The following is a 13,775-nucleotide window of genomic DNA, read 5'->3' as shown; positions in this document are numbered from 1 at the left end:
CTTTAAAGGAGAGGGGGACGCCTGGGTGGCTCAGCTGGTTAAGCATCTGCCTTCAACTCGGATCATGATCTTGTGGTCCTGGGATTGAGTCCTGCATTGGGCTCCCTGCTCTGCAGAGAATCTGTTTCTCTCTCTGCCACTCCCCCAACTTGTTCTCTCAATCTCTCTCTTTCTCTCCTTCTCTCTCAAATAAATAAAATCTTATAGAGAGAGAGAGAGAGAGAGAAGGAAGTATATAGCAATTCAGGCCTACCTAAGGAAGCAGGAAAAATCTCAAATCTTAACCTTACACCTAAAGAAGCTAGAAAAAGAACAACAAAAGAAACCTAAAGCCAGAAAAAGAGGGGAAATAAATAATAGAGATTAGAGCAAGAATAAGTAATATAAAAACTAGAAAAACAATAGAATAGATCAATGAAACCAGGAGATAGTTCTTTGAAAAGAATCAATAAAATTGATAAACCTATAGCCAGACTCATCAAACAAAACAAAACAAAACACAACAAAACAAAAACAAAAACAACTCACCCATAACCTAAAAAAATAAAATCAAAACTGAGAAAGGACAAATAACAACCAATACACAAAAATACACAACTATAGGAGAATGTTATAAAAAACTATATGCCAATAAATTGTGGACAACCTAAAGCAATGTAAGATAAGTTTCTAGAAACATACAAACTACCAAAACTGAAACAGGAATAGAAAACTTGAACAGACTGATAACCAACAAAAATTGAATCAGTAATCAAAAACTCCCAGCAAACAAAGATCTTAGGCCAGATGGCCTCACAGGATAATCTTATCAGACATTTAAAGAAGAATACCTCTTCTTCTCAAACAATTCAAAAAGTAGAAAATGATGGAAAACTTCCAAATTACCCTGTTGTCCTAGCAACAGCAGTAAGACAACAAAGAAATAAAAGGCATCCAAATTGGCAAGAAAGAAGTAAAATCTCATTATTTGATGACCCTCTATAGGAAACCGAGAAGACGCCACCAAAAAAAAAAAAAAAAAAAAAAAAAGTGCCAGAACTGATACATGTACAGCAAAGTCTCAGGATATAAAATCAATGTACAGAAAATCTGTTGCAATTCTAGGCAGCAATAATGAAGCACCAGAAAGAGAAATTAAGGAATCAATCACATTTATAATTCCACCAAATCAGTAAGATACCTAGGAATAAACTTAAGCAAAGAGGTGAAAGATTTGTACTCTGAAAAGTACTAAACCCCGATGAAAGAAATTGATGATAACTCAAAGAGATGGAAAGAGATCCATTCTCATGGACTGGAAGAACAAATATTGTTAAAATGTGTATATCACCTAAAGCAATCTGCACATTTAATGCAATCTCTCTGAAAATACCACCAGCTCTTTTCAGAGCCAGAATAAACTTGAAATTTGTATGGAACCAAAGAGGACCCTGAATAGCTAAAGCAGTCGGGTGAGTGCGGGGGAGAGGGTGGGAAGCAAAGCTAAAGGCATCACAGTTACAGACTTCAAGTTATATTACAAACTGTAGTGATCAGAACAGTATAGTACTGACACAAAAATAGACACATAGACCAATGGAACAGAAAAGAAAGCCTAGAAATAAACCCACAATTATATGGTCAATTAATCCCCCCAAAGCAGCAAAGAATATACACTGGGAAAAGACATTGTCTTCAATAAATGGTGGGGGATAGCTGAGTAATTACATGCAAAAGAAGAAACTGGATCTTTTTAACAACAAACACAAAAATAAATTCAAACTGGATTAAAGATCTAAAGGTGAGACCTGAAACCATAAAAATCCTAGAGAAGAACATGGCAGCAATCCCTTCAAAATAGGCCATACTCACCTCTTTCTAGATATGTCTCCTGAAGCAAGGGAAACAAAAGCAAAAATAAAAAACTGGTACTACATAAAAATAGAAAGCTTCTACACAACAAAGGAAACAATCAGCAAAACTAAAAGGCAGCCTACTGAATGGGAAAAAATATTTGCTAATGACAAATCCAATAAAGGTTTAGTACCCAAAATATAGAAAGAAATGGTACAACTCATACCTAAAAATGAAGTAACTCAAGTAAAAATAGGCAGAAGACATGAATGGACATTTTTTCAAAGAAGATATACAGATGGCCAACAGAAACATGAAAAAATACTTAACATCAATGATCATCAGAGAAACACAAATTGAAACTACAGTGAGATATCATCTCACACCTGTCAGGATGGCTAAAATTAACAATAGAAGAAACAACGGGTATTAGCGAGGATACGGAGAAAGAGGAGCCTTCTTAGGGCACTGGAGGGAAGGCACACTGGTGCAGTCAGTCTGGAAAACAGTATGAAGGTCCTTCAACAAGTTAAAAAATAGAACTATCCTATGATACAGCAATTCCACTACTAGGAATTTACTCAAAAAATACAAAAGTACTGGGACACCAGAGTGGCTGTCGGTTAAGCATCTGCCTTGAGCTCAGGTCATCATTCCATTGTCCAGGGATCAAGTCCTACATCCGGCTCCTTGATCAGCAGGGAGCCTGCTTCTCCCTCTGCCTGCTGCTTCTCTTGCTTGTGCTCTCTCTCTCTCTCTCTCTCTCTGACAAAATACAAAAATAATAAGTCAAAGAGTTACATACATTGTGATATTTACAGCAGCAGCATCTAGAATAACCAAATTATGGAAACAGGCCAAGGGTTCAGTGAGTGTCTAGTGACTGATGAATGGATAAAGAAGAGGTGATACATATACAGACACACATACAACGGAATATTTCTCAGCCATAAGAATGAATGAAATCTAGCCATTTGCAAGGACATAGATGGAGCTAGAGAGTATTATGCTAAGCAAAGTAAGTCAGTTAGAGAAAGACAAATACCATGTGATTTTACTCATATGTAGAATTTGAGGAACAAAACATATGAGCAAAAGGGAAAAACACAGAGAGAGAGAGAAAGAAACCAAGAAACAGACTCTTAACTACAAAGAACAAACTGATCATTACCAGAGGGGAGAGCAGTGGGGGGGGGGGGGGGGATAGGTTAAACAGGTGATAAGGATCAAATAATACACTTGTGATTAGCACCAGGTGTTTTATGGAAGTGCTGAATCACTGTATTATACACCTGAAACTAGTATTACACTGTATGTTAACTAACTGGAATTTAAATAAAAACTTAAAAATAATCATTTTCCATTTTCATAGGGTAGCATTCTCTGGATTGCCAATGCACTACTTGGGTTTCCGAAAACACTCAGGCAATATTATAAGCCCAACACAAAACTTTACTATTTCCCAAAGCTGCTTATATTAATATTGTATTATTCACACTTGAAAGTAATTTAATTTGAGTCAAAGCACTAAAGTAGCCCACATGAGAGTATACAGAGATACATGAGCATGTACTTGCTTGCTTATTCAAATCAGAATTGTAATGCCATAGCTGCTTTGACCACAGTGTACCAGAGGAAAGAAAAGGGGGTAAAAAGAGCAAAGAAAGGAAAAGAAAGAGGGAAGGAAAGAGGGAAGGAAGGAAGGAGGGGAAAAGAGGGAGGGAGGAGGAAGAAAATCAAACAATCAAAGAACCTTAATTTAATGGGTGGACTATTTGTTTAGCTCCAAAACATGTTCATTTGGTTTGAGGCACACCCTGACTGCAAAAAGTAATGTAATGATTTCAACCTAGGAGCTCTGAGAGAAGAAAAAGAGACATCTAAATGTCTCTGTGCACAGAATAAAAAGAATTTGAAGCAGAATGCAAAATGGCACTTCATGGAATTGACCTGAGCTTTCATTGACCAGGTTCTATGAATCTCCATGAAGCCATGGCATGCATGTAAAGACATTCACCCATATTCAAGCTTTCATTCACTTCCCCTTTCCTGTCTGACTTTCTCTCCCCTTGCCATTTACAGTCTGCGCTACAGAGACAACCTAATGGGGCTTGATTTTGTTACCTCGGCCAGCATTCCTATAGGAGACTTCATCCTGTAATCCTCATCTTTCCAGTGGTGCATGTCTATGAAATTAAAATGGAAGAGATTGATTCCTCAGGTATGTGCCTGCTGTTATTGACAGTCATTCCAGATCAGTCCCTTCGAGGCAAACAGCTCTTGCACGAAAAATACCTTTGCTTATCATAAGCTGAGGCTCTGTGCCACTGAGATGGCAATTTTGGACCCATATGGCAGCAGCCTGAGATGAGCTAGAGTGCTCAGGAGAGTGAACTTAAACAATCCTATGGTCTTCCATTAATCTGAAATCCATTAATCTGAAAGTTCCAATTTTTCTCCGTTTTAAAGCTCTCATCCCATTACAATACTTCATAATATGCAACTAGTTACTCATTAAAAGAAAGATGTTGCTGGCAGCATATTGCAGACAATTAGAGTTTTAGTATTTCAAATTCTAAATTTTAGTTCCATTTAAAAATTTTATAGTATATTTTCATTGTGGTAAAATATATTTAAAGTAAAATTTAACATTTCAACTATTTTTAAATGTACAATTCAGCAGCTTATGTACACAATTTTGTGCAAACATCACCACCATTCAACTCCAGAACTTTTTTTTATCATTCCCAACACAAATGCTACACTCATTAAAAAATAACTCTCCACTCCCTGGTAACCTCTATTCTGTTTTGTGTTGTTACGAATTTGATTATTCTAAGTACCTCTTAAAAGCAGAATTTTATATTAGTGCTTGTCCTTATGTGTACAGCTTAATTCACTAGATTTTTAAGGTTCACCCATGTTTCAGCACATATCAGAATTTCACTCCTTTTTAAGGCTTAATAATATGTCATTATATGTTTACATTGTATTTCATTTATTCATCTATTGGTGAGCACATAGGTTGTTTGCACTGTTTGGCTATTGTGAGTAATGCTGCTATGAATACTAGTATACAAGTATTTGAGTCCCTGCTTTGAATTTACAACTTGAGTCATTTTTTGCTCATTTAAGAACACTGCCTGAAAGCCATAACTTGTTATAAAATAAAGTAATACAATAGACATTTTCCATGTGATTTTATGTGACTTTGTGGCATAGGTAGAGAAAATTGTTACAAATATGAACACAGCTACTTAGGGCACTCAAGTTACGTATTGAAGCATACAAAACAAATCAGGACAAGAGTTGGTAATACTCTTTCTTTCCTCCCAAAATACATTGTCCCTACTACAGATCATGAACATGGATTTTATATAAACCACTATGACTCTATTTCTAAGTAGCTCCCTGTCTTGAAGTTAAAATCAAGGTCAACTCATGTCACTATGTATCATAAGACCCGTCTCCAAATCATGTCACTATGTATCATAAGACCCGTCTCTCTATTACAACACAAACAGTCAGGTGATAGACTAGAATAAGGCTTAAATAATTCTGAAGTTAATGTGACCAGGAACATCCTTCTTATCCAAGTCAATGCATTACTTCACTGGTTTCACAAATGGAAAACTGAGATATTACATTGCATAGAACCAATGCTAGAGAAACTACCTCTGACAAGGCTAAGTAAAGAAAAAGAGACTATTTAATGTTGATGTGAACAAAAGGTAACAAAATAGTGGTACTGCGAACACAGGTTATTAAAAATTATTATTGCATGCCAAAAAGTAAAATTCTGTAAACCTTATTTTAATAGAGCTCTTCTCATTTAAACAATTGCAGAACTCCACACTTTTTAGAGGTTTACGGAGTCTCAGTCACACTAGGAAGATTATTAAACTCTCGTGGCAGTTCTGTGAAAACATGTTATTATTTCCATGTAAAGCTAAAGAAACTAAGAGTTTTAAATAACTCTCATGGGGGTACACTGCACATAAATGGTGGAGAACAACTTTGAACTCCTATCTATATGACTCCTGAATTGAAGCTTTTTACTGCTATGCTATCTAGAATTGTTCCAAGCCACACTTCACAACTGGGACAATTTCAAACAAATACGTGTTTATGAGGGAGTTAAGAATTAATGTGCCTTGCGAATTAAAATGGGTCCCCTTAGAGCTATAAAGTGGAGCCTGCTCAGTCAGCTTTTGACAGTGCCCAAACTACCTGGTATTTCTCCATCCTGAGAATTTAGCAACCTAACATGGCTCCACATGGATTCACCTACCATTTCATTTAGACCTCTCCCCTGAGATTCTAAGGTTGGCTCTTTTGGCCAAAATAACATATATTAGGAATGAAGCCATATCTAGAGTGTTATAGGAAAGTTTCACTATTACCACTGTAATTATTCTTAATTACAACTGCTGTTTCCTTTAGGACAAGTAAACTTAGCATTTATGTTATTCGCTTACAGAAAAAGAGTGATAATAATCCATAAAGAAATTATCAACCAAATGTAGACTCGTATGTTTCTTTTTACTCTGCACTGTCATTAATAATTTTAGAAGTCAGCAGTGTGGTTCTGAGTTCACATTGATATTTGCTTCAGGATAATTTATGACAGACCAAAGTGGCATAAGCAACTAGAACACTAGTCATTATTAACATGGTAAATTAAAATGGAATACTGACTGATGTCGTGTAAAATTAATGTGCCATTAACCTTAACTGTGCCAATAAAGTTACATTACGAAAGTCAACTACAAGAACAGTTATTCACCTGGGATACACAGCAAATGTACATTAAATCTATGTTAATATGGAAGGTACATGTGAAAAGGAAATAGTAAATGAAATCAACTATTAAAACACAGGTTGAAATCCAAGTCACAAATTTGGGCACATAAGGTTTATTAGCTTAGCATTCTCTATGCAATTACACTGATTTTGTTTAAACAATCTGTATTATTTTATCTAGCAGTTTTGATTAAAGTTTCTTTTTATATACACCATTAACACATCTTACAAACTTTGTCAGAGAGCAGAGTTTAGAGCTTGAAAAATAACAAGAAATAATTAAGTTCTACCTTCACATTCTATACATGAGGAAACAAAGATCTAGGCATGCTGAGTACAGACTGAGGCACAGAGCCTCAGTCTAACTCTTACTCCCAAACTGTATTTCCTGTAACCTGCTGGATTTTCCATTCCAGCTCATTTCTTGTTGCCAAGGAATCTTCTTGATTCCTTGAGTCTGACAGATTGTAGAAGACCGACATGTTAAATAAGTAAGTAAGTAAATAAGTAAAACACAGGTAATAATACTTAATATATGGATTTATTGTAAAAGATGAGCAAACTGCTCTTGAGATCTTACCTGAAATTGTAAAATGTTTTAAAATTATTTTATTATTAATATAAATGAAGGGCTTGAAAAAGCTGAACTTCAAGACATCACTTTTGCAAACTTTCTCTTAAGAAGGCTCTTCTTGGGGCGCCTGGGTGGCTCAGTGGGCTAAGGCCTCTGCCTTCAGCTCTGGTCATGATCTCAGGGTCCTGGGATCGAGCCCCACATCAGGCTCTCTGCTCAGCGGGGAGCCTGCTTCACCCTCTCTCGGTCTCTGCCTACCTCTCTGCCTACTTGTGATCTCTGTCTGTCAAATAAATAAAAAATTAAAAAAAACAAATCTTAAAAAGAAAAAAAGAAGGCTCTTCTCTCTGAAGAAGCCAAAAACTATATAAGCTTTCAGTGAAGAGAAATGTATTTTCTAGGCACACCTCATCCAACTTATTAGCTTTCATTCTTCCTGATACCTGGATATCTAAAATAATAATATTTCTCTTATATGATATGTGTTAATATTAAGTTATATTTAATATAATTACGTAATTTATACATATTATACATAATATTTGGACAAAGCTTAAAACATAGTATACATTTAATAAATACTGAGGAATATTAATTTACTTTCTTCTTCCTTTTTCAAGCTCCTCTCTTTAATAGGTATAATGAAATTAAAAATTTTAAAAAGTACTAACAGGCAGTGACATATTTGGATTGACAAAATAATTTTATTACAGTAGAAATTACTTGATAAGCCTCTCCATAACATAAGCAAACAATATAAAGATACAAAAGAAAATCTGTTCCTTGAGATGATACAACATACCCCTAAGCATTCTCAATTAAAATAGAGTACCTATGGTCAGGGTACCTGGGTTGCTCCACTTAAGCCTTTGCCTTCAGCTCAGGTTATGATCCCAGGGTCCTGGGATGGAGCCCAGTATGAGGCTCCCTGCTCAGCAAGGAGTCTGCTGCTCTCTCTGCCTAACCCCTTTCAGCTTGCGCTCTCTCATGCTCACGCACGCTCTTGCACTCTCACACTCTCTCTCAAATAAATAAAATCCTTTAAAAATAAAATAAATAAATAAAATAGAATACCTATGGCTCTCACACAGTAGGAAACAAATGTGAAAAATCTGGATTGATTTTAGAAATGTTTCAATGGGGAAGAAAATAGTCATCCCATCTAAGGGAGAAGAATTCTGATGTGTTAAATGACACTTGCTGTATCCTGGCATTTTTGACAATTCTTGATGGAGGCAGGGTTGAGCTTTTCCAGTGTAAGCCATCTTTCTGATTAAAATACTTCCAATACCATGTATTTCCAGCACATTCTATAGGCTTCCCTTTATAAGTATATAGTGAAGGATCTATTCACATGTTGACACATCAATATCCTCAAGCACTCACTTTAAACATATCAGGTCACTTCATTTAAGACTCATATTTAAAAAAAAATTTACTTAAACCTAAAAAAATAAAAAATGAGGAAAATGAAGTCAAAAGACTAAGTTTTCTCCAATGAGTCTGAGAAAACATACCGAAGACATCTATCCTTGGGGCGCCTGGGTGGCTCAAAGGATTAAAGCCTCTGCGTTTGGCTCAGGTCATGGTCTCAGGGTCCTGGGATGGAGCCCCACATCAGGCTCTCTGCTCAGCAGGGAGCCTGATTCCTCCTCTCTCTCTGCCTGCCTCTCTACCTACTTGTGATCTCTGTCAAATAAATAATAAAACCTTAAAAAAAAAAAAAAGACATCTATCCTGTTGATTCAAAAGTAAGGTAACACTTTGAAACAATGTTCATCTTCTCAGAGAAAAAGTTATTCCAGCTTTCTGGGCCACAAGTTCTGGGTGTTAGCACATCCGTCCTTTTAAAGAAATTACTACTAGCATGCTGTGTTTGGTTTACTGTCTCTTATCTTGCATTTTACAAACTGTATCAAAGCACGGAGTATAACAGCTCCAATTTCTTTCACAGCAGTTACACCATAAGAGAAAAACTGACAGATTAAGTAGAAGAAAGCCTCTAAAGTTACTGGAAACTCTGACTTTCCATTAGAACAGAATAGTCGACAAAAGAATACTCATAAAGAAATAGCTTGGTGATCCACCACACCATTAATGGGTGGGTACAAAAATGTGCTTGAAGACTCTTGTGAGAGGGAGAGGTACAATCCCGGGAATGACAGATAACGTCTACAACTGTGCTTAGAAACTCTTCTGGGTGAGAATAAAGATCTAGAGTTCAAATGTTGCTATTAATTTTTCTGGATATTTTAGTTATTATTTTGATGAATCTCTGGTTGCCAGTTCTTCTAAAAAATAAACATATCTGGTCTTTACATAAATTAATGAGGTTAGGCTAAACAAAACTCCAACCACTTCACAAACCAGTACCACTGTTAAAAGAGTTTAGAAATACATTTTGTCTTCTTTATGATAATCTGTTAGGTTTAGATTCAGTGGGCAGTGCTACTCCTCATGTTTATACAGAAACTTACAGTGTGCTTGAGAAATATTTGCCATGTGTGGTCCAAACAACCACACCAGGAAACAGGTAGACATGATATTACAACACCTTTTTTAGAGATGAATGGCCTACAGTTCTCATAGTTTGAATATGGTGCCTAACGGCAGATGTAATTAGGAAGGTGATAGTGTGCCAATATGTGGGATGAAAAGAAGGCCTGCAAGAGAGGGAAATATACTGAAAATCAGAGGAAGATATGCACTGGATCAAACTCAATTTGGATGCTGTCTTTTTTCTTTCAGTTACTTATTTTAAAACTTTGCATCAATATGTGTTTAAAAGATAATCATGGATAAATTAAACCTTTTAAGAGGCAACTTCTGGGCACTTGGGTGGCTCAGCTGGTTAAGCAACTGCCTTTGGCTTGGGTCATGATTCCAGGGTTCTGGGATGGAGCCCCACATCGGGCTTCCCCTGCTCAGTGGGGAACCTGCTTCTCCCTTCCCTCTCCCTGCCACTCTCCCTTGTGCTCTGTCAAATAAATAAATGAAATCTTTTAAAAATAAAAGAGGCTTAACTCACTGAGCCACCCAGGCACCACCCATTTCAAATGAAAGAAATCTTACAAAAAAAAAAAAAGGTAACTTCTACGTACATATTATTAGGAAGACGTGACATGATACATAGTGTTTTATGCCATATTTACAAATGAAGTGGTTAAACATGACCTCCCCATAGACCATACCTTATGTCCCTGCTTTGTAGAATTCCCTGAGGAAAAGTGCTCTCAGGATATTATCAATCCAGTTTTAATATGCTTATTAGAAAAATTTAAACTAGCCTCTGCCTTCAGCTCAGGTCATGATCCCAGGGTCCTGGGATCAAGCCCCACATCGGGCTTTCTGCTCATCAGGGAGCCTGCTTCCCCCTCTCTCTCTCCGCCTGCCTCTCTGCCTACTCGTGATCTCTGTCTGTCAAATAAATAAATAAAATCTTAAAAAAAAAAAAAAGAAAGAAAAATTTAAACTATTGCTAACCCTCATTTTAGAATTTTTCTTCCTGCAGTTAGTCTAATTTGAAATCTAATGATTTTTGTTGTTGTTGTTTTTAAGATTTTATTTATTTATTTTTGTGAGAGAGAGTGCACACTTACAAGCTGGGGGGATGGGGTGGGGCAGAGAGCAAAGCCGAATTCCTACTGACCGGAAAGTCCAATGGAGCACTTGACACTGGGACCCTGGGATCATAACCTGAGCCCGAGGCAGATGCTTAACTGACTGAGCCACCAAGATGCCCTGAAATTCCACAGTTTATGTAAGACAGGTATGGAGGAGGAGAGGCCCCAAATACATGCTGAAAAGAGATGACCTTTTTGAATTCAAATTTCAATAGATAAAACCAGAGAGGGAGATAAACCTTAAGAGACTCTTAACTACAGGGGACACACTGAGGATTGCTGGAGGGGAAGTGGGTGGAGGGATGGGGTAATTGGGTGTGGACTTTAAGGAGGGCACGTGATGTGATAAGCACTAGGTATTACATGCAACTGATGAATCACTGAACTACACCTCTGAAACTAATAATGCACTATATGTTAATTAACTGAATTTAAATTAAAAAATTAAAACTCAAAAAAACAAAACCAAATTTGACTGTTAAATAAATGAATACATAGAGCACACACAGAATGAAACATTTTAAATATTAGTGTTTAATATCTGTGTACTAATAACTGAAAAAGATATTCTGTTATTTTCACTTATTAAAACTGACTGGTTTCACCATTAATATTATGAAATTATGATGTAAAAAGGAAACTCTATGTCCTCTCAAAGATAATCCAGGGTGACTCAGTCAGTAGAGCATTTGACTCTTGATTTTGGTGCTGTGAGTTTGAATCCCATGTGGGGTGGAAAGATCACTTAAAAATAAAATATTTTTTAAAAAGATAATCCACATATTCTAAATGATTTTATTAACAGAACTCATAGTTTCTAGGTGTGTATTCTGAGAGTCACATAAGCTAAATGACTTAGCAACACTCATCACTGGTAATTCCAGAACTTAAATCCAATTTTTTAGATTCATAAGACTTTTTTTTTTTTTTTTAAGACCCAAAGGAGAACTACTAACTAATTAAAAATAGACCACTTCAGGGTATCCCAATAAATCCTCTAGTTCAATATTTTAGTAATATTCTCACTGTGTCCTCATATGAGAGATAGGTATTAGTGTTCCCTATGGAAATTTTTTATGACACTAGTCCCATCTAAGAGGGTTCTACCCTCAAATCCTAATCAACATTCAAATGCCCCACCTCCAAATACATCACCTTGGGGTTTCCTTTCAACATATACGTCAGGGGAACATAAACACTCACATAGTAGCATTGTGCATGCCTCTCCCCTAATCAATACTATTAGAGACTTGAGAATTACCGCCGCCATTACCACCAGCACTTAATATTTATTCAGTGAACCAGACTGCACCAGGTGCTTTCAGATTATACTGTTTCAAAAACATATTTGTCAGCTTTCCCTCTATTTCTGGGCTCTGAAAAAAAAATTTTATAAAACAAAATTACACATTATTAATTGAAACTGGTGTATTGTTAAGATGGCAACCCAGTGTCATCCTAATGGGGATAAATATGACAAATTTTACATTTTCCCCTGGGTTATTTTATTTTTCCTTGAGATAGTTTAATTTGTATTTCTCAAAAAAAAAAAAATCCATTTCTGTAACATTTTAAATCTGTTCTGTATTGATAAATTCCCCCTATAATTACTAACTCAATGAGTATGTTTTATTTTTTTCTGCATGAATTTTTACAGGTCTTGTTTTTATTTTATTTTTTCAAGTATTTTATTTATTGAACAGAGAGAGAAAACATATGCCAGTACACAAGCAGTGGGAAGGGGTAGAGTGAGAGGGAGAATGAGACTCCCCACTGAAAAGGAAGCCAGATCCAGGGCTGGATACCAGGAATCTGGGATTATGACCTGAGCTGAAGGCAGACACTTTATCTATTGAGCCACCCAAGTGCTCCTAGGTCTTGTTTTTAAATAACAGCTTATATGTATTAATTTACTTTCTGGTTTTGCACTGCTAAATTATTTTTTTCATTATTTTCCTTATTGCTATAACTTTAATTTATCATATTTTCTAACTTTTCAGGTTGAACATTAGTTCACTTTATTTATGTTATGTGATAAAATTCTATTTAAAGCTATATATTTGCCTGAAAGTATAATTTTGGTCCTACCTCACAAGCTTTGACATATACTGCTTTTATTTTTTTTATGTTCTTGTTAGTATGTGACTCTAATTCTGTAATCTTATTTCTTCTTATATTAATGACTATAATCTCTCTCACACACTCATAGAAAGAAACACATACACAAATACAACCAAGACTATAGAAGAACCTAAAATATCTGGCTTAGGTCAACTTATCTGAAATGCAGTTTTCTGTAACATTTGGGAAAAAAAGTAATTGTTTTTCAAAAACTATGTTCTGTGTACTCACAATATAATTTGTATCACAAATCATAAATATTCTAGCACACACTATTTTGGTTATTTAAAAGGACTGAATCATTTGGGTGACCAGTTTTTACATGGAAAAGTGTGATTACTACTTTGACTAATTTAAAGATTACTCAGAATGGATTTTCTCCTGGGCTACACTGGGATGCATAATTTCTGGCAGATCTTTGTAACAAACTAGCCTGTGATTAAGAGCCTTCTATCAGCCAGAACAGCTAAGTTATGGTCCAAGATTAACAACAAAATCATGCCTTAAGACCATTTATTTTTCATTCATGCTCTATGTCCAGTGTAGGATGGCAGTTTTTAACTACACTATTGGATAAAAAAAGATTTACCAATAAACATTTCCAAAATTTCCACAACATGGAAAGGAAAAATGGAGATGTAGACACTGTTTTTAAACCTTTCGTCCAGTTGTGATTCATTTCACTTTTACTCATAATCCACTGGCCATAGCAATTAGTTTGTCCTCACTTTTTAGGGAAATACAACTACCCTATATACCCAAAAGAGATAAAAACGACAACATTTAGAAACAACTGAAAAGCAACCACAAAATTCATTCTT

The 13,775-nt window shown here is 35.8% G+C and overlaps 1 protein-coding gene across 6 annotated transcripts in view; it reads right to left on the bottom strand.

Moving 5' to 3' along the window:
- Positions 1–13,775, bottom strand: part of LOC132011507 (contactin-4) — a 941,143-nt gene that overhangs the window by 732,314 nt on the left and 195,054 nt on the right. Inside the window, exon 3 of one of the 6 annotated variants that reach the window (XM_059390189.1) lies at positions 3,958–4,019. The exons of the other annotated variants lie outside the window; for them this stretch is intronic. The gene's annotated coding sequence lies outside the window, so the exon portion shown is untranslated. The remainder of the gene's footprint in view (positions 1–3,957; positions 4,020–13,775) is intronic. 6 annotated transcript variants of the gene reach the window in all.

This window comes from Mustela nigripes, chromosome 2 (assembly GCF_022355385.1).
Source record: "Mustela nigripes isolate SB6536 chromosome 2, MUSNIG.SB6536, whole genome shotgun sequence".
Taxonomy (NCBI): Eukaryota; Metazoa; Chordata; class Mammalia; order Carnivora; family Mustelidae; genus Mustela; species Mustela nigripes.
Note: the sequence above shows the minus strand (reverse complement) of the source record. Positions and strands in the feature narration are given on the sequence as shown.